General features: G+C 35.9%; 1 pseudogene; it reads right to left on the bottom strand.

Moving 5' to 3' along the window:
- Nucleotides 1-11,949: 11,949 nt before the first annotated feature.
- LOC118729643 lies at nucleotides 11,950-12,442 on the bottom strand (annotated as a pseudogene).
- Nucleotides 12,443-13,870: the final 1,428 nt, after the last annotated feature.

The following is a 13,870-nucleotide window of genomic DNA, read 5'->3' as shown; positions in this document are numbered from 1 at the left end:
TTTTTTTAAAAAATCTAGCATTTTCACAAAAAAATTTTCACTTCATCAAAGGTTAGAATAGTTGTATGTGTGACTGGGTAATCCCTAAAAATTTTTTATGTTTTATTTAAAACTGAAAAGCATTTATGAATTTAAAAATTAAATATTTGCATTCCATAATTATTTATTACAAATTAAAAATAAGATGTTATTTACTCCAATGATTTGATATTTATTAGGGGAATACAAATTATTTGGAATATTTTGGGGTGAGAATTAATAACTTTAATATGCTTCTCCAGTGTTTATTTTTTTAATTTTCTATGCTTTCTGTAAGTAGATTTTTAACTGTCCCATTGTTGAAAGTACTACAGAGGTCTTCTCCCCTCCATCCCCCATTGACCCCTTTTACTCCGCATCCTCCAGTGTTTAAATCTATGTGCAAAATGAAATGATGAAACAACACCGGCTACTGCTGATCTCTCTCCATTATTCAGCACTAGAGATGCCTCGAAGTTATAGGAAAGTTAAAGAATCCAAGCAACTAGCATAAAAACAATGAATTTATAGCAATTTAGTTAAGTTGTTCTAGAGGAAAACAAAAAGCTGGTAGCAGGTCAACAATGGGAGAATTTTCTTAGAGTGCTTATTTTCTTTACCCTACATTCTCTTGAATATTTAGTATCCTTCTCTCTATTGCAAGTCAAACACAGCAACAAACACATGCATACACAAACCCCCCACACACACACACACAAAACCACACACACACACAAATCACAGTGTGAACATAATGCAGGCTCATGCAAGGGCATTGGCTTAGGTGGCAGGCAAAGAAAAACAATTAGCCCCAATCAAATGGGCTAGCTACTGGGTATGCTCTTATTTAATCCTTGGATGACATACTTATTGATAGCTGATTTAACCAGAATGTAATAAAATATACAGAAGTGGCTATTATAAATTGGTAGTGTCAGAAATTTCCCTGAGAATAATGAAGATTTTATGGGGATGGGGTTCAACAGAAAGAGGTTGTAGCATTCAAAAGTCTTTGTCCTGAGATGCCACCCAATGAATTTACTGAATTTAAATTAGAGGCAGAGGTTAAGGTGTGGGCATTTAAATCACCCTCCACCAATATACCACTTGTACATTGGATCATGATCTTCCTTTACTACTTCAAGACATAACTCCAACAATTGCTTTTCTCTTTCTTTCACCCTCATTTTATTTATTTATTTATTTTGGTTCCTAGTACCATGAACATTCAAAACATTCAAACATTACCATAAACTTTCAAAATGCTAATTATTTTCTCATCTTAAATAAAATCTTTTTATTTTTCATCCTCACCCAAGGATATTTTTCCCATTGATTTATTTACTGAGAGTAGAAGGGGTGGATGAGAGTGAGAGAGAGAAAAAAACCTCAATGTGAGAGAGAAGCATGGATTGATTGCCTCCTGCTCACATCCCAACCGGGATCTGGATCAATCCTGCAATTGAGGTATGTGACCTTGACCAGGAATCAAATCTGTGACCCCTGGACCCACTTTTCTAACCACAGAGCAACCCCACCAGATCTTAAATAAAATCTTAACAGCATCCTATATACTGTGTTTCCCCAAAAATAAGACATCCTCCAAAAATAAGACCTAGTGCATGGAAAGACAAGACATCCCCTGAAAATAAAACCTAGAGCAACTTTGGGAGAAAAAAAAATAATATAAGACACTGTCTTATTTTCAGGGCAACAGGGAAATAAAAGCCTAATATACTAAGTGTCCAGTTGTCTGGTCATCCGTTCAACCAATCAAAGCATAATATGCTAATGATATGCTAAGGCTATTCAACCGCTCACTATGACATGCACTGACCACCAGGGGTATACGCTTCAACTGGTAGGTTAGCTTACTGCTGGGGTCTGGCCAATGGGGACAGAGCAAGATGGGCTGGACAAGCCCTCCCATAGTCCCTCCCCAGCTGGCCAACCTCCTGCATCCCTCCCTGGACCAGATCATACACCAGTGGGGTCCCTCAGACTGGCCTGTGCCCTCTCACAATCCGTCCTGAGGGGGACCCCCCACACCTCCCAGAGTGCATGAATTTTGTGCTCTTAGACTCTAGTATTCCATAACAGTTGCAGGTCCAATTTTTTTTTTTTTAACTTCAGAGCAAAAGTCCTAGAAAGAGCTGTAATAAACAGTATACATCCTTCCTCTCATTCCCTTTTAAATTTATGCCAATCAGGTTTCCCTTTATTACTTCTCTAAAATTGCTCTAATCAATCTCATCATTTCAATAATATACTCCTTTGGTGAAAAAAAAAAAAAAATGTCAGTCCACAGCAGTCCTTATTTGATGTGGTCTAAAAGCAGCATTTAACCATGCAGCAATTCATGGCTGAACTCTCCCTCAAACTCCTTTGCTGCAATCAACTTTTATTTTTAATGTTATAGTGCTCCCTGGGATTAGCCTTTGACATTCTTTGCTTTTCTATTTATGCTTAAGTCCATGGCAACTTATTCAGCCTCAGAGTTTAAACACTCTGTATATGGTGACAGCACTCCAATGTATACCATCAGACTACACCTTCCTTCCTAACTTCAAATACATAGACTGCTTCCTTGAGCTTTCCTAAGATATCATTGGACATCTCAAACATAATGTGTCTAAAACTGAACACTTGATTTCCCCCAACCCCTTATGCTCTAACCTTCCCCAATTCTATTGATGTTTACCCCCTCCTTCCACTTAACCTCTCTTTCTCCCATATCACACATATAATCTACAAGTGTACACCCAAAATCTGACCACTTCCCATGCTTCCTCTGTTAGCCCTCTTCCTCTGTTAGCATCTCTTGTCCCAATTAGCCACCTTACTTCTATTCTTGGACCTTAGAAATTTATTCTCCACCAAAAAAAAAAAAAATGTATTTTTAAAACATAAGTCATTTTATATCACTCTGCTGCTCAAAAATATAAGAGCTCCCCATTCACTCGGAATAAAAGCTAATATTTCTGAAAGGCCTACAAGGCTCTGATGATCTGTGGTACAGTAACTTTCTCTCTTATCAATGCTTGGTTCCTTTTGTGCTGGTTAAACTCTCATTCCTGCTATTTCCTCAATGGGCCAGGTACACTGTAGTCACCCTTATATCTTGGTTTCTCCATCTGTGACTTCAGTTACCCATGATCAACCTGGGTCCAGAAATAGTAAATGGAAAATGTCAGAAGTAAATATTTTATATTTTAAGTTCTGGGTCATTCTGAGGGGACTTTGTTCAGCATCTAAAAGCCATCCGTATGCTACCTGTCCATAATGGCCGTCTCCGTTATTAGATTGACTTCATGATATCACAGTGCTTATACCCATGTGACCCTTATTTTACTTAATAATGCTCCAAAGCACCAGCATAGTGATGCTAGAAATTCAGATATGTCAAAGAGAATCCATAAAGTACTTCCTTTAAGTGAAAGGGTGAATACAGTAAGATGTTTTGAGAGACCACAGTCACATAACTTTAATTATAGTATATTATTATAATTGTTCTATTTTACTATTAGTTATTGTTGTTAATCTCCTACTGTGCCTAATTTGTAAGTTAAATGTTATAATATATAGATAGATAGATAGATAGATAGATAACGTGTGTGTGTGTGTGTATACATACATATAAGAAAAAAAAGTATATACAGGGTGGGTCAAAAATAGGTTTACAATTTTTCTTAGGGAAAATAATACAATAACAAATAATACAAGAATAAACTGTGTTTTGTGTACTGACAACTATAAACCGTCTTTCACCCACCTTCTTCAATCATCCACTAGTGGTCTTGGAATATAGTCCCATGTGGATAAGGGGGGACTACTATACTTCTCCTAAATATCCATTATATACTTCATCTGAATAGTTTCTCTGTCTGCAACCCTTTAGTAACCATGTGCTAAACTCTTTTGTGTCTTCAAGTCTCTACTAAAATCCAGCCTTCCTGCATCATTTACACATGTAACCTGTACCAAAGCCACATCACTGGCATTAGCATGAAAAAGAAAATAAAACCTCAAACTAGAATTCCAAGTTAACAAAAAACATTCTTCCAAAATAAAAGTGGTATTTACAGGTGAATATCAAAGGTGTTTTATATAAATGTTTACAATGTATCTATATATTATATATAAAAGCCTAAGTGAACATTACAACCACACGACCAGAACAATGGGAACAACCAGAACAAGAGGAACAGCTAGTTGGCCAGTCGCTATGATGTGCACTGACCACTAGGGGGCAGACACTCAATGCAGGAGCTTCCCCGTGGTGGTCAGTGCACTCCCACAACCAACCTCCTGTGGCTGGCCAACCTCCTGCATTCCTTCCCCACTCCCAGGCGGCCCCTCCCCCAACTGGCTAACTGCCTGTGGTCCCTCCCAACTTTCCTCCCCCGTGATGGGCAGGCCCTGATCAGCCGGGCCCTGATCAGGACTGGGTGAAGCGGCCCTGTTCAGACCTAGGGACCTCACAGATGCACTGAGCCTCTAATAATTTAATTTTAAAGAAAAATAGTAGCAATGTATTATGAATTTTTAAATATATAGAAGCAAAATGAATTAAAAATTATAATACAAAAGATATGTGTTATGCTAAATTTTATATGTCAATTGACTGGCACAGGGTGCCCAAGTTAAACATTATTTCTGGATATGTCTGTGAGGTTGTTCCTGGATGAGATTAGCGCTTGAATCAGTGGACTAGGTAGAGTGCTCTGCACAAAGTGGGTAAATATCATTCAATCCATTGAAGGTCTGAATAGAACAAAAGGCAGAAGAAAAAGGAATTTACTTTCCCCCTGCCTTTCTGCTTCAGAGGTGGAACATATCATCACTATTCATTGCAAATTGATCTTTTCCCACCTTTAGACTCTGAATTATACCACTAGCTTTCTGAGTACCAGCTTGCAAACAGCAGATTGTGATACTTTTTGGCTTCTATTATCATGTGAGCCAATTCCTAAGACATGTCTCTCTCTCTCTCTCTCTCTCTCTCTCTCTCTCTCTCTCTCTCTCTCTCTCTCTCTCTCTTTCTCTCTTTCTCTCTTTCTCTCTCTCTCTCTCTCTCAAACCTGAAAAATACAATGGGATATGGGAAAGAGGCATTGACACTATTTTCAGAGTCTTAAGCGATATGTATAGTGAATAACATATTTTGCAGGAGACTGAAATGGGTTAAAAGATGGGCTGCACTCTTTAGAAGGTAGCCCACTAGCCACATGTAGCTACATACATTTAGTTGAAATTAATTAACTTAAATTACACTGTTAGTTCCTGTGTTCACAAGCACTCAGTAGCCTTTTGCACATGGAACTAGTGGCTACTGAATTGGACAACATAGATTTGAAACAATAGCATTGTCTTAGAGAACCCATTTAAAAAACAAAAACAAAAAACAAGTAAAGATCATAAAGTGAATACTAAGAATTTCTGGATCCAAAAGAGGGCAGAAAAAGAGAAAAATAATAAAAAAGAGCCAAAACCGGTTTGGCTCAGTGGATAGAGCATCAGTCTGCAGACTGAAAGATCTCGGGTTCGATTCTGGTCAAGGGCATGTACCTTGGTTGCGCGCACATCCCTGGTAGGGGGTGTGCAAGAGGCAGCTGATCAATGATTCTCTCTCATCCATGTTTCTAACTCTCTATCCCTCTCTCTTCCTCTCTGTAAAAAAATCAATAAAATATATTTAAATAAATAAAAAAGAAATAAGATAAAAATAGCAAGATGTTACAATGAAACCTCAAAAACCATATGTAAAATTACATACTATGTAAACAGATATTTTTTTCCCAAGGGACATGGGACTTATCAATGACAAATATGAAAGGCCATGAAATAAATTCAAATAAATTTATAGTATATTAAGTTATACATAATATATTCTCTAATCACAATATAATTATATTAACAAAATATATATTAATTTTTTCACATATTTAGAAACACAAAAATACATGTGTAAATAATATATTAGTCAAGGGAGATATAAATATATAAATTAGAAAATATATTATAATGAACATCCAACATATCAATGTTTGTGTGTTATAATTAAAGCATTTCTATATTTACAGTTTTAAATGTTTATATTTAGAAAGTAAGAACAATCTAAAATCAATAACTTAAGCTTTCATCACAAAAATATAGAAAAAGAGAAAATAATATCCAAATTAATTAGAAGAAAGGAAGTATTAAAAATAAGAGCAGAAATCAATGAAATGGGAATTAGACAATCAATAGCGAAAATAAATTAAACCAGAGTAATTACATTAAAGAAATCTATAAAGTTTACCTTTAACCTGATAGATCAAGTTAAAAAAGAAATAAAGGTAAATTTTAAAAATCAGGAAAAAAAAAAAAGAAGGGCCGGCCACCCCTCAAAATCCTAGAGCCATAAAATTAATAATAGGGAGATAACATTTCTGCTATAAAGTTGACAATCTAAATGAAGTAGACAAATAACTTGAGACCAAAAATTACCAAAATTGACACAAGAAACTTTAGAAAATTCCAAATAGCCATTGGAATAGCCATGTGGAAAATCTGAGATACAGTGGGAATATAAACATTGTACCTACTCTCTTTTTACTGCTCAACTTACTACCCAAAGTGTCAGCCAACACAATAGGACAGACATGTGCTCACTTAGAAAGAAAACCCCATTTAAGTTCAGAAATTATCAGAACTATTAAGAGTGTTCATAAAGTTCGCCAGATATGAGATTTTCCCTAAAAAATATAACATAAAATACTGGCATATAATGACTAGAAAGTATAGGATAATTTCAGGTAGCAAATAATTAAGTAGACAAAACACATATAACAACTTTTTCTGGTATAATTTTTCTGAACTATTAAATGTAAATTTTTAAGGATCTAGGTAAATAGTAAGATTTCACATTCATAGATGGAAAAACTTAATTTTAAAAAATAAATTTTCTTCAAACTAAACTATAAATTCAATGCAACTCCAATAGAAAGTACAAAGATTTATTTTTATATTTCATAAAACTGGTACTAAAGTCATATAAAAGAAAAATATAATCAAATAACAAAGAAAAGTTTGAAAATAAAACCAAAATGAGAGTAGATTCTTTACAAACCTTGCATTTTGCCCTGCATAAATATAATAATAATCATATACAAGAAGCAAGTAAACATTTAATAAAAATATAAAATTCACAAATACCCTTTCTTTTATTATTGTTATTGTATTATACTTCTCCTTATCTAAGTTTTTGTTGTTGTTCTTTTGATTTCTGTTTCACTCCTCCACTAGAAAAATATGTTCAATTAAGGTAAGACTTTGACCTTTACCTGTATGCTTAGCACCTATCATAGTGCTTATTAAGCATTTGCTGAATGGTAAAAAAAAAAAAAAAAAAAAAAAAAAAAAAAAAAAAAAAAATAGATCATTAAGGTATATGAGTTTGAACCACAAATCATTAGAAAACTTTGGAGAAGCTACTCATCATATATTGTATTAAGAAATAAAAAGCTCACAAAGTCAACTACAGTTCATACCATACAATAAAGTGAATTGTAGATGGCTTTAAGACCTAAATAACAAAGTTAAAAGCTGAAAAACAAGGAGGAAAAAAGAATGACAGAGTATCTTTATTATCTCGGGGTATGAAAACAACTTATTAGAGAATAAATTTAACACTTCGACTAACAAAAATCATCTAAATAACCAAATAAGATGCACATGATTCCTGTTATAAGTATATGTTGGAAAATTAATGTCTTAATTTATATTTATATTTTTCATTAGCATCCATTCATTTTGGAGAACTGAAAGCAAACTTAAAATTTAATATACACAGCTTTCAAACAGCATACCTAATATTATATAATGTTTTTAAATGAGACAAGGGAAATGATTGCTTTGTTGTCTCTTAATATTTATTCTCAATCCTATATTATTGTAACAAAGTCTCTAATTATTAGTCAAATATATCACCCCCCCACAAAAAAAAAAAAAAAAAAAAAAAAACAAGAAGAGGAGAAAGAGGAAGAAGGGTAGGAGGAGGAGAAAGAAGAATAAAGGAAGGGGGAAGGAGAGGAAGATCTAGCTACATATAACCATGGGATATATTCAAGCTGAAGACTATGAAAAGACTTCACATGAGCAACTTCAAGGTCAAGCCCTTAAAAGGAGGGTAAATATTCCTCTGCGACCTTTTTCCTTTTCCACCCTTCAGACTTGTTAGACTATGAGCTCTTTGGACCATGTATATGAAAAAGATTCTCCACAAAGGGGAAGTATACACAGAACAGAAAGACTATAGCAAACAAACCATTTGGGACTTTGAAATGACAAAGAAATGTCTCCATTTTATTTATGACCATCTGAATAATGTCCAACCAACTCTGAAGCCTTAGTTTGCACAGATATTACATTAAATTACTAAAATAATTGCTTGGGTTTTAGAAAGAAGAAAAACAGTGGTATACTTTATCTTCTGATTACATTTTTTAACTTATTAAGCTATTATGGTTGGTAATATTTCCTATAGATGCTTTCCATTAAATATTATATGTATTAAGCATACTAAGTTTATTTTTTTCCTTAAATTTTTCATGAGAAATCTGAGGGCTGTAAAGATGCTTATTTGTTCATCTAATTTTAGTAAGCACAGTCACCTAAAATTGCTCTGGCTGCAAAAGAAGCCAGCATGACAGCTAGCAGAGGTGAAACATAATAACGCTGATTTCTTTCAAGCCTTCATGAGAGAATGAAAATCAGTAGGTAGAGAAAAAGCATGCATAAGGTTTTAAGGGAAATAGGATAAAAAGGGTTTATAACTATAATTTAGAAAATCTTATTATCATGGACCTTTTCAACTAAGCAATATCCCATTGAATAGCAACATCAGGATAACATTATCTTCTTACTATAAACTAAAGAAATTTTCTCTATTATAATATATGTTAGCAAAGAAGGTGAAGTTCAAATTCTAGAAAGTATCTTGTAAGAACAGAAGTTTGAACAGGTACAGGCTAAGACCTAACTTAACAGTCAAAGCTATATATTCTCTTTAGACTGTCATGTGAATGATACATTATTTTAAATTTCTCAATTTTTTTCTATAATATTTCTTTTATGAGGTAAAATTAAGGGTGTCTCTTTTCTTCATCTCTGTGAAGAAGATTTGGCCTTGGTTTAATTACTCAGGAATAGCCAATTTGAACAGCTATCATCCATGTGAAGAAATAACTTATTGAATCTTGAGTCCTGCTTTAGAAGGCTGAAGGAATTCCTTCTTTAGAGGAATGGAGGAGGGTTGGACATAGTTTTTCTCATGGAAACAGTGTATTCTGGATTTAAAATCAGAGCAGGGAGATGAATGAACAAGCCAAAGCTCCTCAGATAGCCTGTGGACCCAGAACGACCTTATGCCATTGCTCTCTCTTCCAGCCTCTTCCTGGGCACCAGGGGGCTTGGACTCTTGCACTTCTCCAGACTTACTAGGTAAATTCCCAACTCAAGACATTTGCAACTGTGCTTTTTCTAACTTGGGTACTTGTTCTCCAAATAACTGCTTGGCTCCCTCCCTCACTTCCTTTAATACCACCTGTCATGTAGTGAGTGAGGCAAGAAAAAATATACTATACTTTGCACTGGTTGTGCCCCAGACCCTAATGTAGTACTTAATATATACATAGCTTCATCAGAGAATGTGATGAAAGGAAGCAGGGAAAACTAGAAGTAAATAGGATTGTTCCTTCCTTAGAAATTGCCTCCTAAATTTTGGCTTTCACTGCATTGCTAAAGAAAAAAATCAAGTCTAGTGTTCTTTGATCTGATAAATCTATGGCAACATTTATTCTTCCAAAAACTGAGTTGAGGACTAGAAGGAAAAGGGGGACTAGGAACTTAATCCCCATAATCCAAACATTCATTTTCATGCTCAACTAACTTTCCTGGTCCTGATGACTGGACAATAACATATATATGTTGGAATATCATGGGGTTATTATTTGGGTATAATATAAGAAACTACATAATCAGTGAAGCAAGTGCCTTAAGATTGTGATGCTCCTATTAAATGTTCAGGCAATTTGATGATTTTAATCATCTATTTTTGAATGAGAAAATAATCACAAGCTTAGAAAGAATGAAAGGTCAAGGAAAGTTTAGCAAAATTATTTAAGCTTTTCTTATGTTGAGTAAACATTTAAAAACCTGATATATATATATATATATATATATATATATATATATATATATATGTCATAAACGATTTTGCTTGGATAAAATTTTTTCTGAAGAAGACATAAAAAGGGAAATAAGCACATAGAACAAAAAATAAACTATAAAGCACATTATCTTGTCTTTAATACTGTCCCTACTAATGATTTACTATGTGCTTTGCATTATAATTTCTTTACTGATTATCACATTACATTGATAATAAATTGGCAATGGATTTTGCTGAAAATATCAATATGATAAAAGCTGACTAAAGAAATTTTAATTTCTAGTCATTCTATGCAATTCACATGCTCCTGAGGTAGTAGCAATTTAGATAATTAAATTATTCTATATACATACTAATAGGCAGAGAGCAAACTTTTTTTTTTCTGCACATTCACAGTAAGAAAAAGGTTCTGAACAAATGCTGACTGAGCAGTTTGTCTCTGACAGTCTCAGCTCACCCACAACTTAAATCTTCATTTTCAATGATGTACTTTTCCCAAGTACATTATCTCAAGGAGACGATGGAAATTAAAATAGTATGTGTTAAATGTTTCTATATGATGAAATGTTTTTCTAGTCAGAGATTCACTCCTATTGATTATGACCTACACATTAAAGGAATTTTCTCAGTAACCCAGTATCTTATGGAGAATTACCTTCTCATAATAATATATACCATATATATACTAGAGGCCTGGTACATGAAAATTCATGCACTGGACAGGGAGGTCCCTCAGCTCAGCCAGTCCCCTCTTATAGTCTGGGAACCCTCAGGGGCAGGAGGTAACCTGGCTATCAGGGGAAGGCGATGCGCCATCATACCTCTGCTGCCACCACTGCCAGCAGCACAAGCCTTAGCCTTCCCTTGTTACCTGAGCCTCAGATGGCCCTGGGTGGCTGGGAAGCCAACATCTGAGGCTTGCCTGCATCTTAGGTGTCTGCTGGGCAGTAATCATCCAAGACTTTCCTGTGTCACTGGCCAGCTCTAGGGGACTGGGGGACTCCAGAGGCAGGGCCCAGTGTAGCCATGTACCTGCTGTCCCGACATGGCTGAGGGGATTGAGCACTACCATCTTGTGGCTTTGGGCACTGCCATCTTTGGGGGTAAAGCAATCAATTAGTATATTCCCTCCTATTGGCTGTGGGCACCACCATCTTTGCGATGGCAAGGTTCAATTAGCATATTCCTTTTTATTAGATATCCTATATAAAAACTTAAATGACCCTTATGACTGAACAATCAGAACAACTGGAACAACTGGTTGACAAGTCACTATGATGCATACTGATCACCAGGGGGCAGATGCTCAATGCAGTAGCTGCCCATTGGGAGTCAGTACACTCCCAAAGCCAATCTCCCATGGCCAGCCAACCTCCCACTGTCCTTCTCCTATCCAGTACCCCGATAGGCCTCAATCGCCAGCTAGACTGAGGGACTGCACCCATGCATGAATTCATGCACCAGGCCTTGAAGTAAATAAATAAAAGCTTGACCATTTCAGAACATAAAACAATATCTAGACTTGATATGAGAGATACAACTGCAATTGGATTTTAGAGATCACCTATCATTTTTTTCTTCAATATACAACATTCATTGCATCTTTAAAATATCAAAAATAAGTCTGAGGAATCATCTAGCTGCTTGCTATTTCTATATATAGACAACTTAGATCTTATTCATCAGACTGTTATTTTTTTCAACATAGATACTATGCCCTAACTTTCTGTGTCCTTGTTTCTAACTGTTGTGGCTTGCTGAATCAAAGCAGCTGAATTTGATACAATTTCAATGTCATTTTCTTCAATAATTAACACATCTTGTTGGGCGTCAGTTACTGAATAAGCATCACCAGATCTCATCCAACCCTGTGGATGAATTTTTTCACCCAAGAATTTCTGATTTCAAAAAGAGAACCATTCTCTTGAATAATTATGATGGGAAAGTGAGTATACACAGACCTCATCTTGTAATGGAAGCCCAGTGTGACATCCTTGATCATGCCCTATACATGACTGCAAATAGTGTGAACTTTCTATTCCCTAACCATTTATCACCCCAAGCCTTTTCCAAAAAGACTGAGTTCTGCATTGATGTGACTCAAGTCCCTCTGCAGGGTACCTTGGGGATCTTCACAATAACTCTGTGACCCTTCAGAGCGATGTTGACATTTTCTGGAATGTCAACAAGCTGATTGCTGAGAATGTTCATCCTCAAACTTGGTGGATAAAAGAGCTAGAGATCACCTACCTCAATAGCTTCATATACACACAAGAGAATTGAGATAGTGAGGTCAAAGAGCTAATTACTGGCATACCATAGCCCCATGCTCTCCTTAACTACCATATGTCATTCATCTGTAATGTTTCTTCTCTTCCTGCGGACCCCACCCCTCTAATGAGTTTTTTCCCCCCATTATCCAGTTTATATATAAAAGGCTTATATGCTAAGTGTCCAACCATTCAATTGTTTGACTATCGTATTTTCCTGCGTATAAGACGACCCCCTAATTTTACAGTTAAAACATAGGTTTAGGCCTATGTTCACTGTATAAGACTGCCCCCCACTTCCGAGGCAACACCAGTTCTTTTTTTAATAGACCGCCTCTCTGACTCTGGCCAATCTGAGCAGGCTTTTTACTAGAACACAGTGTAGCTTCGGGTACAGAACACGTACACTGTGTTCTAGCAAAAAGCCTGCTCAGATTGGCCAGAGTCAGAGAGGCGGTCTATTAAAAAAAGAACTGGTGTTGCCTCGGAAGTGGGGGGTTGTCTTATACAGCGAATATAGGCCTAAACCTATGTTTTAACTGTAAAATTAGGGGTCGTCTTATATACAGGAAAATACGGTAGTAGCTATGATGAACACTGACCACGAGGGAGAAGATACTCAAGGCACAGGCATGAAAACATGGAACAGATTGATGAATCTCAGAGGGAAGCAGGGAAAGGTGGGAAAAGATTAATCAAAGATCTTATATGCAAACTAGAGGCCTGGTGCATAGATTCATGCACCAGTGGGGTTCCTCAGATTCATCTACACCCTTTTGCAATCTGGGACCCCTCGCAAGATGACGAATTGCCAGTTTTGGTTCAATCCGGGCAGGCCAGGTCAAGGGACCCCACCAGTGCATGAATCCGTACACCAGGTCTCTAGTATTCAAGTAAAATGTCCCCACGTTGGGGACATTCCCATTACCATGCCTGTTCCCACTCATTGCTACCATTACATTTGTCCTTGCTATGTATACCTATAAGCCCATAATTCTAATCTAAAAACATTTAAGCATATGGCAATTAATTTTTAAAATTGGTCTCTAATTATGAAATCTACTTAGAAAAATATAGGATCTTACTAAGAATTGAATCTGTGTGCCTGACTGAGCTTCTGTCACAAGAAATGATCCCTGGTGACTGAAATAGAAGCATATGTAACCAAGTGTGATAGCTTAAATACAAAAGAGGGACAAGCAGAGCTTCTGGTTGCGTGATGTAAATGTAGTAGAGACACTAAGAGGTTGTGCTTGGATTGAAAACCATCCTGTTCTTTCATAGGCCTATGTGGTACACAAAGCTTATTTTTCCAGGGTTTCAAAGAAAGACAGTTTTCTTGGCAACTGGACAGATATAAGCAGACTCC

This window comes from Pipistrellus kuhlii, unplaced genomic scaffold, assembly GCF_014108245.1.
Source record: "Pipistrellus kuhlii isolate mPipKuh1 unplaced genomic scaffold, mPipKuh1.p scaffold_m20_p_3, whole genome shotgun sequence".
Lineage (NCBI taxonomy): Eukaryota > Metazoa > Chordata > Mammalia > Chiroptera > Vespertilionidae > Pipistrellus > Pipistrellus kuhlii.
This window is presented reverse-complemented; position numbering and strand designations above follow the sequence as displayed.